Genomic DNA, 6,169 nt, shown 5'->3' on the forward strand with positions numbered 1-6,169 from the left:
TTTCTTGCTCCAACCTTTATATCTTAGAAAGATAAAGACAATGCCCAAAGATAACTAATATTGTACAAGGTGTCACATCTAGAATCATCCCAGCCATTGGTTGCCTTCACTGTCCTGTATTTATGTAAAGGTTAGGAAGGGCAAAGATCATTACAATACAAAAGGGACGATCCTGCAGTAATTCATAATTTTGGAGTTTGTTGGCGGTTTGACTATTTCAGCTCTCTGATGAATATTCTCAGATGTTGCAAACACAGTGCTGCAATGATGAAGGCAGCACGGGTCCTACTACTGCTGTCGGGTCTACTGCTTCTGGTGACAAATGAGTAACAATGTGAACTGATTGCTTGACTCTATCAAAAAAATTAAGTTTACTTTGTCCCAAAATAAGATTTTCCTCTGTGTGGGTTTTTTTTTTTTTTTTTTTTTTTACTAAATGTACTACAGTAGGTTACTTTTTTATATAAAATTTATATAAGAAAACACAAGACTACAAATAAAGTTATTAATAATACACTACTTATGCATGTCAGTAAATTGTCCAAAAAAAGTCATGTTATAGAATTCCAGGCTTTTCTGTGTCAACTTTATACATAGCATTATACCCATTTTTTTCCAAGTGTAAAAGCAATTTCATAGTTTGAAGAATACCCAATCTGAGAAGGGATGCATCGGATTAAGCATTACGTTGGAACACAATTAGGAGGATCTTGACTTGAGCACCCTTATCACACGATCAGACATTCCGACAACAAAATCCATGCATTTTTTCCGAAGGATGTTGGCTCGCACTTGTCTTGCATGCACATGGTCACACAAAGTTGGTCGGAAATTATGAACTTCAAGAACGTCAATAACCAGTGCTCTTCTGCTTGATTCTGAGCATACGTGGAAATTTGTGTGTCGGAATTTTGTACACACGATCGGAATTTCCGACAACGGATTTTGTTGTCGAAAAATTTGAGATCCAGATCCCAAATTTTGTGTGTCGTAAATTCCAATGGAGAATGTCCAATGGTGCCTACACATGGTCGGAATTTCTGACAAAAAAGCTCCCATCGAACATTTTCCGCCTGAAAATCTGACCATGTGTACGGAGCATAAGTGCAACTGAGACTTTGATAAAGTAATTTTTTTTTCCAAGACCTGGATACTTGTGGGTGAGGAGGGGGTTTATTGGGTTCTTCTGGGCTACGTTAGACAATGTGGGTGGAATCACTCACCCTGCTCTGCACATGGGGTACCTTTGATGTGTCATGCTAATCAATGCCCCAGGACAAAATAGGGACCTAGGGTTGCCACCTGTATGGGAATGTCCCAAACAGTCTAGGTTTTGACACTTGTGCCTGGGTTTCTGTCCTCCTCTAACTGGGACACAGCAGCATACCTCCAATCCCAGCCATCCGGCTTCTATTGCTTTCTCCCCCATGCGGTGCATGCCATCCAATCCCCCCACCAATGCCAGCCTGCCTGCCTGTGAATCCTGTTGTGAATGAAGCCTGTGCCGTCCATGACACCACCCCCCCCCCCCCCCCCCTGCCACCACCGCTTCACTTTCAGCAGCACAGAGGACAGAGCGAGGAGTAGAAGCAGCAGTGACAGCCCGACCAGAGCTCCATCACAGACATCAGAGCTATATGGATATTTTTTCCTCCTTATCCGCTACTGTGAGTCACCCCCTCCCCTTCTGCACTGTGACCTAGGCTGCTATGTGTGTACAGCTCTCTGGATGTGTTCACTCAGTCACTACACTACCATTCACCCTTTTTAAGAGGTAGGAGCAGTGGTCTCTTTCTACTGGAGGAGTTGAGCAAGGTCCCCACTGTTCCTGAATGGGGGTACCTCTTATTACCCCATTCAGTCCTCCTAGCTAGGAGTCTTATTTAACTGGAGAGGGGTCCCCTCTTATCAACCCCCTTCAGTCCTTCCAGCTGGGGGTCTTTTTTAACTGGTGGGGGAGGAAGGGGAGTTACTATGTTCCTGGATGGGGGTCCCCCTTATCACCCCCCCTGCAGTGATCCCACCTGGGGGCCTTCTTTAACTGGAGGGGGGAGGAAAGGGAGTTACTGGAGGGGGGTCCCCTCTTATCACCCTCTGCAGTCCTCCTAGCTTGGGTTCTTCTTTATCTGGTGGGGGGAGTGAGGAGAATTCCTGAATGAGGGTCCCATTTGATCACCCCCCGGTGTCTGACTCCAGTTGGGGTTTTCATATTATTCTTTGCACTTCTGGATGTGGGTCCCTGATTACTCCTTCATTATGGGTGCCTATAAAATACTCAGCTCTCATGTTATTGTCCTTTGGCAGTAGTACAGAGTCCTCCCTGCCCCTTTCACACCAACTTCTGTTAGCACTAGCTAACCTGGGGGGATGTGCTGTGGACTGACTGACCTGGGGTGATTATACTGGGAGACAGACTGACCTGAGGGGATTATACTGGAGGACAGACTGACCTGGGGGGATTATACTGTGGGGCAGACTGGCCTGGGGAGATTATAGCAAGGGACAGACTAACCTGGGGGGATTACACTGGGGGACAAACTGACCTGGGGGGATTATACTGGGGAAGATTGTCCCGGGAGGATTATACTGGGGGGCAGACTGACCTGGCGGATTATACTGGGGAACAGACTGACCTGGGGGAGATTACACTGGGGGACAGACTGACCTGGGGGAATGTACTGGGGGACAGACTGACCTGGGGGGAATGTAATGGGGTACAGACTGACCTGGGTGGGATAATATTGGGAAACAGACTGACTCGAGGAGATGTACTGGGTGACAAACTGGCCTAGGGGGATTATACTGGGGGACAGACTAACCTTTTAGCCATACCCACTGCTCATCACAGCACCACACTACTGCTCTTCTTGGGGCACCCAATGGTGTCCCAAGTCTTTTACAATCCTATAGGGTATACTGCAAAAAAAATGCAGTGCACCATTAAAGTATTCGGGTTTGGCTTAATGAAAAGATGGCTACCCTAGAGGAACCACTTTCAGGGAAAGTCCAACTTAGAGATGGGCCAAATACTATTTGCACAGTGAATAAGCCAAATTCCAGCTAACCTTCTGGTTCTGTGTCAGTGCACACTTTGTCCACTCCACCCATCCAGGCATCCACCTCACTCCCAGTAACAGAATGGGGTCCACCGTGCACCTAGCAAGGACCTCAAGCATGCACTTTGTTCATCTTGCTTCCCATACCTGGTGGTTAGGCTGAGGGCCTCCGTGAGGCTTATCTGCTCTTATTGCTATGGGAGATGGATCGCTGGAGATGGAGCCTAAAGAAGAGCCCCCCTCACTATAAGGAGCATGTTTCACCTAATGCAGGTACCACTGTTCATGACAGGCTGCTTGTATTGGTTACTAGCCTCTAGTTACTCTTGACAACTCACTTCTTTCTCTTCTAAACTATGTTGACTGAACCATGTTGAACATGTTGAATGCAATATGCTTTAGCTGACTCAAGCTTCAAGTATCTGTGTATAGTGTTGGTTACTTTCATAAACCCCTTTAGAATGGCTTCAGACCAGGCAGAACAATGGTTCAAGGGTTAACTGATAATAAGACTCCGCATAACAGTTTAACAAGCAAGAGTATTTTCCTTAACTAATCCTAACTGTGGCTGCCCCAGAATACCAAAACAAAAAAGGAGGGTGCACCAACCTAGTGCATTACCATAGACAGAGCTTTATTCAAACCAAACATATAGAAAAATGGCTACTCACAAACGAGTCATTGCCCATCTAGGCTCTGAGGAAAGAGATTCTCCCCTGAAACGCGTCAGCCATTGTGTTGGGGTATCAATCGATTTACTTGACATCAGATCCAGGCCTGTTGATGTTCGGTGAGGTGGACCCTGCTGTATTGATTATGCCTTTTATCAATACTCGTTTGTGAGTAGCCATTTTGCTATATGTTTGGTTTGAATAAAGCTCTGTCTATGGTAATGCACTAGGTTGGTGCGCCCTCCTATTTTGTTTTGTTTTCTCCAGCGTTTGAATGCCCATTATTCTGAGGAGGGCTGCAAGACTTCTAGACACTACCTTGTGAAGCTGCCTGTATCACATATTGAGGATCCCGACACCAGAGCGCAGGAGAAGTTGTTCTTTTCTTGAGAATACCTTCACGGGGAGAGTCCATTAGAAGTACGTCCAAAATGGCAGGAGTCCATGACAATGATGTCCCAACGAGTTTGTGTTCCTCGAAGCGAACTACAAGTTCCAGCAGACCCTTTTACATGATGGCGTTATGCAGTTTCCCAAACCGAGTCCGGTGGAAGACTCCACGGAGACTCACCGGTGGCTCTGGATATCTGAACCCTTGTCCCTTTTGTAAACACACAGAACAGGAGGGACAGACCCAGGAAAGCCCATGAACTTAGCCTGGAAAGGCACTGCAGGAAAAATGTGAATCCCCTTCCCCTGGCTAGGGCAGTCATACCTAACTAAATACCTACAGTAGGCAACCTGCCTACATATTTTTTATTTATTTAAATAATATATAATAGAGATAATCATATTTTTACAACTGTGCCATATTACCAGTCTGTATGTGAACAAAACACGTGGTTGGGTTGAATTTTTGTCCTCACCAATCATCCATATGGAAACCACCCATCCAATGCAGAACCATGCTCGTTTTTTGGCTTAAAATGACTTTCCCTACAGATATATATGACATGTAGTACTGTGAAATAATATATATTTTTTTTCATTTAGACCCCTTAGGATCCCCTTAGGTCCATTCTATTGCTTACATGGAACTACTACTTATTGCAATTTGTGTGGGCAATCCTTTCCTATGAACGCATATTCACTGTTATAAATACATACAAGTTATGCTAAAAATCTGGTTTTCTGGTATCCTACACAAATTTAAAGTGGTGTTAAACTCAAAACCAGAAATGTAATATTCTGCAGCTTACCAATCATTAGATGTGGTGGCTGCATTCGTTTTCCTTTCTTTGGCTTTTCCCCCCTCTATTTTCATCTGGTTATCTGGCAAGTACCCCGCCTCCTGTATTATGTCCCGAACGCACAATCGGAATTTTGGTCAGAAAAAGCTCTGATTGTTTTCCCGACGGGATTTTCGCTCAAGCTGTCTTTCATACACACGGTCACACCAAATTCCAAACGCGATGACGTACAACACGTACGACGGGACTAGAAAAAGGAAGTTCAATAGCCAGTAGCCAATAGCTTCCGTCTCTTAGTTGAATCTGAGCATGCGCAAGTTTTTGCGCGTCAGAATTGCATACACACGATCGTAATTTCCGATAGAAACTTTTTCCATCAGAAAAATTGAGAACCTGCTCCCAATCTTTTGCTGGGGGAAATTCGGCCAGCAAAATTCCGATGGAGCATACACACGGTTGCATTTTCCGACTAAAAGCTCTCATGGGTCGGTCTTGCTGGCCGAAATTCCGAACATGTCTACGTGGCATTAGAGTGCCTCCACTCTGGATGAAGGAGCACAGGGGACACCTTTGGACAGCAGCATTGTCAGTCTGGGGGGAGCGCAGTGTTAGAAGTATTAGCAGATTTAGATACACTAATAAATTGAAGCCAAACTTCAGCTCACACTTTATTCCTTTTTTCCCTTTTGGGATAAAGGTTTTACATAAATAAATAAATAAATAAACAATGACCATTGTAAGCACCCCTGTCAGTGGTAAGTGGCTTGTCTCATCTCTGTAACTGATACATTCTTCAGGAGAGCTTGTTCTTTTGAAAAGCAACAGACTTGAGGCGGGGTTCTTGGATGCATTCGTCATTTCCAGTGCAGTCACACCCTGTTGTTGGAAAGCATACTGGTTCCAGGACTTGGACTGGCTGCAACACTGGAGTTCTCTCTATCAGACGCTGGATAGATTGAGTACCCACGTTGGCACAGTATTATGTGAGTGATACTTATTTGTGGTTTTATAAATGTTTAAATAAACAGGTTGCACAATGATTTCTCTTTTTGCGGCACTTCTGTTCCCTGGTATTGTGGTGCAGTATTAATAAAGAGATATCTGAGCCTTGGGGCACCATGGTGGATGGAGTGGGGTAGTCAACCAAGCTGTTGACACAGAATGGCACTGAAGAGCACATTTGGAGTGGCTGTTGTTGGCTCACTAAATGACAAGCTTTTAGGACATTTGATCTGTGGATAATATACACGAT

The sequence above is a fragment of the Lithobates pipiens genome, unplaced genomic scaffold, assembly GCF_037356315.1.
Source record: "Lithobates pipiens isolate NorthernLeopardFrog02 unplaced genomic scaffold, aLitPip1_a1.2 Scaffold_8, whole genome shotgun sequence".
Lineage (NCBI taxonomy): Eukaryota > Metazoa > Chordata > Amphibia > Anura > Ranidae > Lithobates > Lithobates pipiens.